Source organism: Protopterus annectens, chromosome 3.part1 (genome assembly GCF_019279795.1).
Source record: "Protopterus annectens isolate FY-2018-M chromosome 3.part1, PAN1.0, whole genome shotgun sequence".
NCBI lineage: Eukaryota > Metazoa > Chordata > Ceratodontiformes > Protopteridae > Protopterus > Protopterus annectens.
This window is the reverse complement of record NC_056732.1, coordinates 1,863,740,597-1,863,754,970: the sequence shown is the minus strand read 5'-3', so window position 1 is coordinate 1,863,754,970 and position 14,374 is coordinate 1,863,740,597.

Below are 14,374 nucleotides of genomic sequence, written 5' to 3'. Positions count from 1 at the left end.
ATATGCATATAGTTAAAAATTTAAATATGTCTACAAGGGTGGGAGGTTGGCATATTGGTTTAGTTGTTCACTTTATAGGCATTAGGTGAAGGGTTTAATTCTCACATGGGGTAATTGTCTGGGCTTGGATCGGCCTACAAGGACAGTTAGCCTGGTACTAATTTATAAACTTATGATCCTTTGAACAATTTCACACATATTAAATAAAATAGAACAAATATGAAACCACCTGATCTTTAAATGAATAAATATGAAAATAACAACTGACGTCTTCCTTACAGTAGACTAGGGTGATAATGTGAAGTACAGGGAAAGAGGACTATAGAGATATTCAGTTTGGTCAACTTATAATAAAGATTCTGAACACCTGTTTAGCTTTTCTTATTCATAATAACACACTGACAGGCTTTTTTAAGATGATGCGTACTATAAAATGAGACACAATATGAAACAAAAGCATGAGCTAAGCATTGTTAGTCCAATGGATAGTTTGACAGGTAGTTTATTTGTCTTTTTCAACAATCTGGGAAAACATTATTCCATGGTAGAATGTTTCAGGGTTATTTCATCAGGTAAGTTTTTATTTGTATCAAACGTGTTCCCTTGTGATACCTATAGCCATTTTCTCTGTGGCTCCGGGCTCGGGCCGGAGCGATCCTCAGGCTACTCTCCCCTACACTATAGAGCCAAGCCTCATTGGCTTCTCTATCCCCCAGATCACCACACGCTAATCCCCGCCCCTTGTTTTGTTCTTACAAGCTGGGGCGTGAGGTCTCGAACTTCTGAGAGCTAAGTGCTGTTTTCCTTGTTGTTTCTGTCTGAGCTTCAAATTTCTTTAACCAAAAGCTGTTTAACAGCTGTGTGTGGGTAATGTGTGTGTGTGTTTGTTGTAATTGTGGTAAAATATTTTTGTATTAAAACAGGGAAAGGGTTTCCGTCGTTAGAAGAGGGCCTTTCTCGTTCTCCTGATTTTAAGTTTTCTTGTCTGAGGTCAGGTTAAGTTTTAGGAATTAGAGGGTTTGGCAGCCTCTTCTTTGGTGTTGTTATGGTCTTAAAAAAAAAAAAAAAAAAAAAAAAAAAAAGTTCTTCATTATTCTGTGTTTGTAGTATTTTCTCAGATATATAGTTGGGTAAAATATATACATTATGTCTAGGACATATAGACCCTCTGGGTTTAAAAATTGAGATGCAACTATAAAATGTTCATCCTCCTCCAGGCACCGCTGGGATGTGTTGGAGTGGAGCCGGCGGTGGTTTTGTGGTCGGCCCCGACCCTTTACTCCAACTCGCTCGGTTGGAGTTCGTACACCTCGAAGTTGGAGGCCGGCCCCGATTTCTTCGGGACGCCCGTTTGGGAGCTTGAGCCTTCTCTGGTTGTTCGGGCTGCCTTGCACTGCCCATCGTTGTGGCCATGGGGGTTGGACCCTTCCCAGGACTGGGGCTCTCCCAGACTCTCTTCAGTCCGCCTTCAGGGCCAGCCAAATGTGCTTTGGCTACCCATTTGGCTGAATCCATGGTCCCACACATGGAGACTGTCTTACATAGTCCCCCTGGGTGGTACAGCTGGAGCCCTGGGCCTGAGGCTCACCCCCAGTGGGGTTCTCCTCCTGGAGGTCCCCTCTCGCTTCAGAGGAACCCCAAGGAAAAGTATTCTGTGCAAGAAAGAGCATGATCGGAAGCTCATCGACTTCCTCACGCCAGACACTGATCTTGATGATGCAGAAGGGTCCCCTTAAGTCGGTCCCCAGATGATGTCCTGTCTTTTGTGCACATCTTGAAGTTCCTCAAAACAATGAGGTGGCTGGCATTCCAAACCCCTTCACACCGGAGGTTACACCATCCTCAGGAATCATGGGTGCTTGAATCCTTCGCAGTACACCATCCTTTTTTCTCACTCCCCACCACCGTCCAAAAATCGGACCGCCACCCAGTCAGGGAAATGTGTAGAAGTTTGCACTCAGAATTCAAAAGGAGTCCTCAACACGGAAGATTGGAGCCAGATCGGATTGAGGACTACTCGGATACTTTGGTAAAAGCAAAGACCCGGGGTCAGAGGCCCATTTTGGATCTCAGCATCGTCGGTGATCAGTAAAGTCCCAAATTCCAGAATGGTCACCTCCATCCTCCATCACTGCTGGAGAAAGGTGTTTTGGATGTGCTCCATGGGGACACCATGCCATCCATTTAAATCAGAGTCGGAGACATTTGCACTTCAGCCACCCAGGAGACAGTCATTTTCAGTTCTGCCTTTTTTGCCCTTTCTTGGTCTCTACCACAGCCCCGTGAATTATTCACCAAATATTTAAGCGGTCATGACTGCTCACCACAAAGAGTCTGTGATTCCAGGTGTTTCCGTATCTGGACTGACTGACTCTAACTGCCACCTCAGGCATCTATCACTGCGGAACTACCTGACCACAATATCATTAGGCAAGTCCCTTGGGATCGCCTTCAATTGGCCAGAATACAATATTTGCTGCCGATAGAGCGCATAAGAGTCATGAGTGAGATAGACCAGAAAGGTGGTACATCCTAATATCTTCCTACAGAAGGATACAAACAATTCAGGCTCAAGTCCGAGCCTTGATTCTCTCCTCCAAAGATTGGCCAGGATGATCTGCAGCCTATTGGGCTCTATGTCGACACTGCAAGATAGTCCCTTGGATGCATATGAAATTTCTTTCGACACAGTTTCAAACTGATGGTACTTTCAAGATCTCCCTCTCGGTACCTCATACAGGATCACGGAAACCTGCAAAGGCAGGACATGGCGGTGGCTGGTGCCTGGACGGATCAGTGGCAGGCGCACATTCCTGGGCCCTCCTGCTTGGCCTTTTGATGATGGGCAGTGGGGGCAGATGATGGGGTGTGGGGGCATTTCCTGGACAGTTCAGTCCAGACAAAATGGCATTAAGAAGAGCCTCCTGAGGCGTTTAACTGTTGGAAATGAGGGCGGTGTTTCTGTGCCACTACAAACCCTTCACGTTACCTCCTCAGGCGTAAGACATGTCAGTAGTCTGACATGTCAGTAGTACAGAGGAGGGAGACAGCAGGAGGGACCAGAGAGGCCAAAGAGAGTTTGGGAATGGGCAGCAGAGATGGGCAGGCCAGGCAGTTTTCTGGTGGCGACTCATATTCTAGCAAGTCAGCGTGATGGCAGGCAGACTAAGCAGAACCTCACTCTCTGGTGGTCTCTGTGGTGCGCTGAGCGTGCAGTGACATTCAGCAGTGAGGAACGGAACTGGAACTCCTTGTTGCGACCTGCCCGCGGCAGCCACTGCGGCAGGCGAGTTCTTCTCTCACTCCAGCCTCAGGGGTCCTGTTCCGCATGGCCATTCTTGGCCCACGACACTACGCCGCTGATTCCCTCCTTCCAAGTACCTTCAAGGGGCATCTCACTTGGGGAACCTAATTGTTGTTGCCCTTACTGGCCTCGTCAGGTACATGGTTCCCTATCTTCGGAAATATGCTTCTCGTCGGTCCATGGTTCCTGGTCGCCCAGATCCACCTATTAATTCATCAGTCGGGACAACTCCATCCAACTCCTTTGCACTTTGGAGTTAACAGCTTTAACATAATAAATCCGACTATAGTCAGGAATCCTGTATCATATCTTATCAGCATATCTTATCCTCGGCCACCAGTCTGCACAATTCTAGCAATTGGACTTAAATTGCTATTTTGCTGACCAGGCTCCCAATTCAGATCACTGATACATCACTGTTCACGATAGGAGTTCTGGGAAATTTCAAAACTTCCCTTCTTCTTAGTTTCTCTTCCAGTCTCTCTACAAATCTCAAAGTCCGGTGTTTGTATTTCAATTTCCATGAATCTACAAGCCACCTTTAATAGGCAACAGATTGTGGCAAAACCTTCATGAAAGGTGGTGTAGTTTTACGACCTCGATTTCTCATCTCGTACTCCTCCGTGGGATCTCGATGTATTCACGTTACTAGCTTCCTCCCCTTTTTTTCGGCAGCAACATGTGATTTGAAATTTCTTTCTTGGAAAACTGCCTTTCTGGTGGTTTCAGACTTCATTTAGAGCAGACGAAGCCAGAGCTTCAAGCATTGTAAGCTCCCACCGTGCCACAAAGTTTTCAAGAATGAATATATTTTGTCTCCTAACGATCCCATATTTTGTCCTAAAGTTTATTCCAGTTTTTATGCAACAGTCATTAGAACTTCCAGTTTTCTTTCAGTACTCAAACAAAGCCCATCTTCCACATTCCATGTCCATGGCAGTGCGTTTTTATTTAGACAGGACCCAACAAACACGGAGAAACAGATCAGTTGTTTATGTCCTTCGGAGAGAAATAAATTGAGCAAAGCCCGTCACAAAGGTCACTATTGCCAAATGGATCGGGGACTGCTTGGCTTATTCCTTATTCCTCTTCTAATAAAGAGCTTACAACCTCTATCAAGCTCACTCTACAAAATATAGCTGCTTCAGCCAGCATTCCACGTTCTAAACTTGCAGGGACTTTTGTTTGTTGTGCTGCATCTTCCCCATACCCCGCACCTTTCATTTCCACTACCAAATTAGATGTGGCATCTCGGTATTTCATTTGGTTCCCAGTGCTCAGGGTGTTTTCCAGTGAGCCACATGATCCATTTGGAGTGCTAGGGGCTGGCCCATCAGTACAGAATATGCAAGCGAATACATATCACATAGCATTTTTAATAATAACACCTTAACTTTGAGTGTTTGGATGTTTCAGATCCATCTCGCTCCCTCCTTTACCTGCCACCTCCTTCCAGAGATCGAGATCAGAAGAATTCTATTTCTATCCTGGTTATGTCTGGCAGTGTTATATGTTATAATGTGTGTGTGCATAGATGCGGACACTGGAAACTAAGATCCCTGAGGGGATTCGCGGTGGTGTATGTGGATAGAGAATAATAAGCTCCCAGAGAATGAGAAACTATAGCATAGTTGCTGCGTGCAGTCCCGAGCCGAGGATTGGGCCAAGCCCATCTGAGCCTGGGATGTGGGCCGGATGGGATCAAACATCAAAGTTTGGTGGTAGTACATAACTAAAAGTTTTTGTCCATGGCTGAAGATTTCATATTCTTAGATATAAAGTACATAAGACATTCTGTACATAAATATGATTTCATTAAAAGTGTTTTTTTTTTTCTCTTATATAAATATCTGATTTTAAATATATATCTATTAATATTAATGCATTGAATAATCCAGTAAAGTGGGGAAGTCTGTTCAAATACTTGCAATTATATAGAGCTCAAATAGTATTTCTACAAGAACACATTTACATAATAAAGATGTAAATAAACTTTCATTAAAGAATTATTTGGTTTTAGCAGGAAATGCATCCTCATTTTATGGAAGAACTCATCAGTAATGCCTAAAGTAATAGCTACCTATGTTGCTAAAAAAGGTATGTTAAGCATTGTTATAAGTGAGTGGAAGAGAAAGCTATATACATTGAACTCTTATTGGATTCCAGGGGCTGGAGCTAAAGATGCACAAAATTACTTAGACACTATAGCCTATTATATGAAAAGTGAAGTCATAATGGCTGGTGATTTTAATTGCATTTTATCAGACAAAGACTCCACTGCAGATAGAAAGCTGAGAATCACAACTTCAGCCAGACACTTAAACACTTAAAGAATTTTATAAATTTAATGAATATAAAGGGTATATATATATATATATATATATATATATATATATATATATATATATATATACATATATATATATATATATATATATATATATATATATATATATATATATATATGGGTTCACTACATAATCTCGAAATTTTGAAATACCGAATGTCAAAATCACAAGACTATATAGCCGAAACCCCTAAATATCGAAAGACCAGAAGTGCGAAATTCAAAATCCCGATGTTCGGAGATACTGAAGTAGCACTTCTGGTGTTGAGGTTTGTTGATGGATAGGTGGAAGTTCAGGTAAGTATCTAAGTGCGTTGGTTAGGGCTTTAGTGTGTGTCAGTGTGTGTTGTGACTGTGGTGTGTGTGTGTGTGTGTGTGTGTGTGTGTGTGTGTGTGTGTGTGTGTGTGAGGGACTGTAAAATGTGTGGGTGTAGCTCCAATTGCAGGAAAGATCAAAGAGAACAGATTACGCTGGTTTGGGCACATGTGTAGAAAAGCAGAAGAAAATCTGGTGAGGAAGATTTGGGACAGACAGGAAGAAGGTAAGAGGAAGCAAGGATGTCCAGCAAAGAGGTGGATGGATTGTGTGAAAGAAGATCTGCAACAGTCAGGCATGAGTGTTGAAGAAGGCAGGAGTGTGGCACTGAATCAAGAGAATTGGTGACAGTTAACATGATACCCCAACCCCATCTAGAAAAATGGGAAAAAGGGGGCTGATGATGATGATGATGATGATGATGCTATAGTTTAAATTATTTGTTAAATATAAATAATAAACTAATAAGTGAACAAATAAAAAAATTGATAGATCAAATAAAAAATTAAAAATAATAAGGTGACAGGTTTAGATGGTTTTATACCAGAACTATATAAAATACTACTGGATGATGCAGTTAAAATATTAGATAAGTTCTACAGAGAAATAAAAACAACTGCTGAAGTCCCCTCATCATGGAAATATTCCCTTATATCAACTATTTTAAAAAAGATAAGGATCCTATAAAATATTCATCATACAGACCCATTTCACTTTTAAATGTGGACTATAAGATGTCCATGTCAATTTTAGCTAACAGAATTAATCTATTTATACATAAACTAATTAACAATGATCAAACTGAGTTTGCTTTAAATAGACAAGTACAGGATAACATAATAAGAATACATACATTAACAGACTATGCAAATAAAGATAATAAAGAACTTTCTATCATTAGTCTTGATTTAGATAAGGCTTTTGACTCAGTTAACTGGTCATACCTGTTTAAAACACTTAAAGTGTATAATTTCTCACCTGAGCTAATTGCATTAATTTCTAAGTTATACAATAACATTTGTGCTTATGTTAAAATAGGTTATTTTCTTTCTAATTATTTTAAATTACAAAAAGGCACAAAACAAGGCTGTCCATTCTCACCTTTACTTTTTGCATTAACTATAGAACCCTTTGCTAATAGTATTAGGTGCAATAAGAACATTATGGTATCAGAATAAAAGAAGATTTACAAATAAAGACTCAGCTCTTTGCTGGTGATATTTAACTAACAATAGGAAATGTAGAAAATTCGTTAGACATATAATTAGTTCTATGAGTCAGCTTGAAGAAATCTCGAAATTAAGATTCAGACATAATAAAACAAGTACATTATTAATAAAAAAATTCATACAAAAAATTTTAACTTCAATTGGAATAGCAATCAAATGAAATGCCTTGGTATAACCATTATGTCTAATAGTAAAGAAATTATATAAACAAACTTTCTAAAATTTAAGTTTAGTCACAAATTGGAACAAATTAGTCTTTACCATGGGAGAATGATTAATGCTTATTAAGATGGTAATTCCCCTAAAATATTGTTTGTCATACAGTCTTTAGTACTATCTCCATAAAAAAATTGATGAAGAAGAGAAATAATATTCTACTTAATTTTTGGCATCCTACTAAACCAAGAGTTTCCTTTGATTTGCACAGAAAATGTGGGATAATGGTGGAATAGGATTCTCTGATATTCAACTGGATGCTACATCAACAATTGTAAAAGTTATAGCATTGTGGATAAATTAATCTTATGATTCAAAACGGAAACAAATACATTAAGAAATATTATTAGTAAATAATAAATATATCACAACCAGTCATATACAAATAGCCCTAATAGTTTTATCTCGTTATTAAAAAAAAATTGTGTAAATGAAATTACACCATTTTCTCAAATTTTTTATTAAATAACATAATTTCCTCTTTCCAAAAGTTCACATATTGTAACCATAAAAGCCTTAATATTTTTATGTTTCCATTTGCATATACAAAGGACTGCATAGGAACTCAGAACTTCAACAAAATGCTAGAACTGAAACAACAAAGTAACTCAATTTATTGGCATCAATACTTAAATGGTACTGATACATATATTGTTGAAAATATAAGGTCCAAATACTGTCAAGACTCTGAGAATTGGTTAATTTTGAAAATATTTAGATACTTTGTGAACACAGAAATGAATAAGATATTTAACCTAGATAAGAAATTGTTCCCCAAATTACTGGAATTCTTAATACATATCACTAATAATGCAATGAAAAATAAATCCTGTTAGTCACAAATTTATAAAATTCATATGTTAGTTTCACATATTTAGACAATCCGTATTATAATTATTCCTCAAAAATTAATAATGAATACTTATATTAAGAATACAAGAACATAATATTAAAATCTACAGATAAAATCACATCTTCATTATATTGGAAACTTTTCACTTGGAATTTCTTATGCAGAGCTTTTGTCATTCCTAACAAAATTACAATTGCACATAAATCAAATATAATTAAATGCTGGAGATGCCGTTCTGAAATAATAGCCGATTGGATGCATATGGTATATGAATGTGAATTCATGTCCCCTTTTTAGAAATAAATTAATAATGTCATTCAAGCTCTATGGTCAGACAGACATAATATTTCTAAGTCTTTAGTTTTATTTAATGGTCTGACCTGTGAGGTTCATTCCAAATACCCAAGTGCCTCCTCTCTGGTCAACTCTTGCTATAGACAGAAAAGTATTTACCAAAAATTGGAAAAATAAAGTTACCCTCTCTAGTGTTGAATTAATCAGTATGACAAAATTGTTTGCAGTAGTGAATTGCATGCTATAAAGATAGGAACTTCTATATTATACATTTATAAAAATCTTGGCTCAAACTTTATATATAACTTTGATGCATTGATCAGCTGTGGACCTATGTAAATACTTATTTGTTTTATAATTGATTTGTTTATCTATTGCTGTAAAACCAAAGAAAAAAGAAATTATGAGATTTCCTGAATCCTATATAGCCCTGTGCCAGTTATTATATGCAAGCCCCATAACTACAGTGATGACAAATAATACCAGCTCCCTGACATTTGAATTACTTAGAGACATGAAGCAAGGCCTCCCACTTTCTCAACTCCTCTTTCTCCTAGCTGTAGATGTCCTTAGTCTTTTTATATAAGGCAGAGCTGCCAATGATGGGGCATCAGGATTAAGGAGACTTACACATACTCAGACCCCTAGTTTGCAGATGGCAGTACTAAAGGGATGGCTAATCTGCAGCAACAACTCCCAAAGGTTTTGCAATTTATTGATAAGTCTGAGACAACAGTGAGGCTCAAGGTCACCCGTGGCAAGTATTATTACCCATGGAATGCTAGTGGATTATCACTACAAAATAACATGCGTCACCATGGAATTAAACAGGCTACTGTTCCTAAATAGCTGGCATTTATATAACCAACCAATTTGGCAAAATCAGTACTGATAATTTAAGCTCTCTGCTAGTGGAGTGCAAAAAGAAGATTGTCTCATGGGTTGCAAATAGACTATTTGTCTTGTCCCTCATTTTGCTATTAAGATGTTAATTTTGCCTATATTCTATTTCTGTTGTATTCCAGGGCTCACAAGCCACCCACTAAAGCAGAAATTTTAGAAGGAAGTCCTTTCCTATGTATAAGATAACTCTCACCCCAGAATGCTCTGTGCTTCATACATCCATGATGATTACTACTCTACTACAGCTGTCTCTACTGTTAGAATAGAATAGAGCTAGGCAGCATTCATTAGGGATTGTTACTTGTACCAGTTTACTCATTGGCATGCAATGCAGTAGCATTTCTGCTTTTCAGCCACACCATTCTACGGTGATGTGGTGCTGTGGCCTTTGGGTTTTGTGTCTCAATGTTTCATTACGTAAATGCCAGAATCCAACCTTATGCCATGTCTTTCCACTTGCCTTATCTTGTACTCCTTTATGTACTCCAAATATTCTAACAAACCTCTCCCATCAGCCCTTACATTACTATTTCCTGTATGTGTCTACCCTCTCCTCAGTTTGCTGTGTAAGTTAACAAACATTCTGGCAACACACTCATAGGTTAATATTCTCATGTAGTTGCTAAGCATAGAGTCTAGGAGACCATTAAGGAACCTAGGCTAAATTTCCAATTCCCCAAAGAATTGTCTGGTTAAGTGACTTGCTTGGGGTCATCCACTAGGCAAATGGAGCTAAAGGTATCACCCCTGGACCATAGGAAGCAGCTCATTGACAGCTCACAGCTTTAATCCTCTATGGTAACTGACAGAATCTTCCATTGATAATTCCTTATTATTTGACCACCATGTCTCCATCAAAATTCAGAAAGCAATCTATCTGGTTGTGATGATAAGAGTTACTGCCAGCTATGCCAGGAAAAGTAGGGCAGTGGATGTGTAAAATTTACCAGCACAGCTACCTGTAATTTTGTAAAGAATTATATGCCATCTTTATATCAAACTGATTTGTACAGATGATTATGTTAAAAATGTATCAAAAGTATGCCCTGCTGGAAAGAACAGACATGTATATGCTTTACTGTAACTCTTTAAATGTATATATTGTAACAGAGGATACTGGAAGAGAAGAGGTTAATCTCAATCCACCGGACTTTGAGAAATAGTAAGAAAATTAAATTACTTGGCCTAGGCCTTAAATATATTATCTCATAGTTTTGAATGCAGTCAGAAACAAAAAGTCTGTACTAGGAAACTTCCTGCATTGTCATTGGGGTGAACTAATTGCTACTCTGAAAGGGTGGAGGTTTGAAATAGTTTTATGACTTCCAGGAGCTGCAGCAGCATTGGGCAGGTTGCATGGGAACCAAGAGTCAGATGACCAGATGTATGTGAGGTCATTCTGTACAGAAATGTTTTAATATTAGAGGAGACTGAAGTCTCTTGTCAGTCTGTTTCTTGAAACCTGACATAGAAGCATCGCTCATCTACTTCATCTTGCCTTGCTCTACTAAGTGAATTGGGGAATAGTAATTATATAGATTAGTCAGGAAAATATAGTGAGATTAGCTAAGTACTGTTTTTTATCTGTGTGAACCTGTTCAGCTGTGTTATTTTAATATTTCCTATGGTTGAAACTCTGGCGTTTACTATAAATAGATATTTCATATTTTAATGTTCCTTTATTATTTATTATTAAATATATTTAAACCTTTCATGGTGGCTGGTCCTTTTAAAGAATATTTTAACCTTTGAGAGTACTTAACTATTGGTAACACTATGGCCACACCTGAAAGTCTTACTGCTTTGTTGACATCACCATTGGTATTACTATTAACTTCACTCAATATAATTGGATATCCTTTTAAGAGCCTTATGGAAACCTGTTAATAGCAGTGAATCTAATGTATACTCTAGGCAAAGTTGGTAGAGTGGGCAGTCTGTGACAGCCTTTACCAAGGGTGTGTGTGTGCATGTGTGAAAATTAAATCTCAAAGAATGTGTAGATCAGCTACTTGGAGCAGGGACACGAAGCACTGGTTTCACAGAGAGAGTGGTGGAGGACTTCATTTGGACACTTGACGGAGGACTTAGGTTCATAGGTTGATACTAGGCTATCAGCTCTAAGGCCTATGCAAGCCTAGCTATAACAATTCCCTGGATATTTCTTCCCACAATATTTACTTCTCTGGGCCCCTGTCTAGCAGGGCGACTGACATAATCCCTGGGGTGAATTTCCTATCTCCCATCCAATCATCAAGGTTTCTTTTGAAGAGAGCCAATGAGGCGCTCTGCTTGACATGTATGGGCAGTCTATTCCAGAGTATGGGGGAGTCTCTTAGTCAGGAGCCTATCCCTCCAGCATGTTTTGTTCATTGTGATAATAAGGTTTAGATCCCTGGAGCGTGTGACTCTGAGGGATTGGGATTTCTTTAAGTGGAGCATGTCCAACAGCTCAGGGTTTGACATGGCCTTGTATGTTAAGCAGAGATCACCTCTGAGTAGACGATATGCCACAGAGTATAGCTGGAGTTTTTTTAGACGGTCAGCATATCACATCTACTTTAGGCCTGTGATTCTTTTAGTGAGGTATTTCTGTGTCCTTTCCAGCTGCTGCAGATGTCTTGTGAGGTACATACCAAATGGGGCATTATACTCTATAATGGGTCTAATGAGGGATGAGTACAGTGGGACAATGACCTCCTTTTTCTGGATGAAATGCCCTTAGTGATGAGGTGTGCCACATAGAAGGATTTCCTGACTGTTGTGGTGATGTGGTTATCAAAAGTGAGACCACTGTCCACCTGTGTCCCTAAGTCTCTCATCACACTTTCGATGTTTAGTGTCCTGCCACCTATGTGGTAATTCATGGGTACATGTTTTTTTCCAAAGGGGATAACTATACATTTCTTGGCATTAAGCTTGAGCCCATGGCTCTGGCACCAGGCATATGTTTCTGTAAGGCCCTTTTGTAGAATATCCACATCATTTGTGTGTTTCAATAATGGCTTCCAGTTTGCAGTCATCTGTAAACTTTGTTAACCAGAGTCCCTTAGTGTTGGCCTGTACTTCAGAGAAGTAGATGCCAAACAAGAGTGGTCCCAGGACTGAACCCTGAGGTACTCCACTTGTCACTTGTCTGGAGCTGGATTTGGAGTCAGCTACTTTTACAGTCTGGGTTCTGTCAGTAAGCCAGTTGGCAACCCATTGAGTGACTTAGGGATTTATGCCCAGCTTAGTAAGTTTATCTATGATTCCAGAGTGGGGGATGGTGTCGAAGGCCTTGGCGAGGTCCAGATAGGCTGTGTGGACTGCCTTACCCTTGTCCACAGCTCTGGAGACTGATTCAAAGAAGTCAATCAGATTCAGGAGACAAGATCAGCCCTTCACAAACCCAAACTGGGTGGGGTCCAGTGTTTGAATGTTGCCAATGTCCTTGTTTATAAGTTCCATGATAATGCATTCCATGCCCTTGCAGATCAGGCTTGTCAGACTGATGGGACGGTATTTCCTGGGATCCAAGGCAGATCCTCCCTTGTGGAGCAGGATAACTGTAGCTGTGTACCACTCAGTGGGCACAAAGCCTGAGGTGAGGCTATGATTAAACATGACACTTAGTTGAGGTGCCAGTTCATTTTGTAGTTCATGTAGTACACAGCCTGGGATGTCATCTGGTCCCATGGATGCTGCATTCTTAGCTTTGGAGAGTTTGGTTTCTACCTGTGTGGCCATGATTATTGGAATTTGACAATCTTTTGGTACTGAGATGGGCCCTTTAGGGGATGAGAGGGGGGTGAATTTGGCACTAAATCAATCTGCCAGGATATTGGCAATATCCTTGGGATCAGTATATTTAATGCCATTCTGTTGTAACTCAGAGCAGATCTGAGCATTGCCATTTAGATTCTTGACATAACTATAGAATGCCTTGTGGTTGTCTTTGGAATCTTTGGCAATTTTATTTTCATAACTAGCTTTTGAGGATTTTATGAGGGATCTCAGCTTCTTACTGTGGCTGGTGAGGGAGTTTTTTGCATCCTGGAATTTTCCTCTTTTCTGCAACAGTTTCTTCCTTCTGTTGTATAGTTTGTTTATAGCAGGGGACCACCAGATTGGCTTCCTTTTTTTGCAGAAGAGCATCTTGGTTCTATTTGGGATGGCACGATTCATGCATGAGTGGATGTGCTCATACAGTGCCTTAGTGTAGAATTCTGCAGTTGAACTTCCAGATCCCGTCTGCGTGGGTGTTGTGAAGTTTGTCACTTCTGACTTCAGTAGCATGAAGTTAGCTTTGGAGAAGTTTTTTTAAGGAGGTTTCCTTACTGGGGGGTGGGGGTGGGATGTGGATGACAAGGGTGATTTGCTTATGGTCAGACCTGACCAATGAGGGGGTGACCACTGGTGTGAAGCATCTATCTCCCATGTTGGTAATGACCAGGTCTAGGATATTGGAGCTCCTGGTGGGACAATGGATTAGTTGATCCAGGGCATTGGAATTTATGAATTCCAAGAACCGTTGGGAAAAGGAGTTGGTACCCGAGTAGTTTTCCCAATTAATGGCAGGGTAATTGAAATCACCCAGTATTAGGGTGTTTGGTTGTATCTTAATATTTTCTAGTATGTTTAGAAAGGTGTAGTGAGAATCTTGGGGCATGGTGGGGGATCTGTAGCAAGTTACAATTTGGATTGCAGTCTTACCTAGTGTTAGTTGCACCAGGAGAATTTCAGATGCATTGTGTTGGACAACTAGCCTGGAGGTGTGAATATCCTTGATGAATATGGACACTCCTCCACCTTTAGTGTTTTGGTCTTGGTTTTGTGGCCAAAAAGTGTGGTAAGAATTGTAGCCTGGTATTGCAGGGGTGCTCTCTGGAGCCTTGAACCAGGTCTCAGTTACTGCACAGATATCGATGTT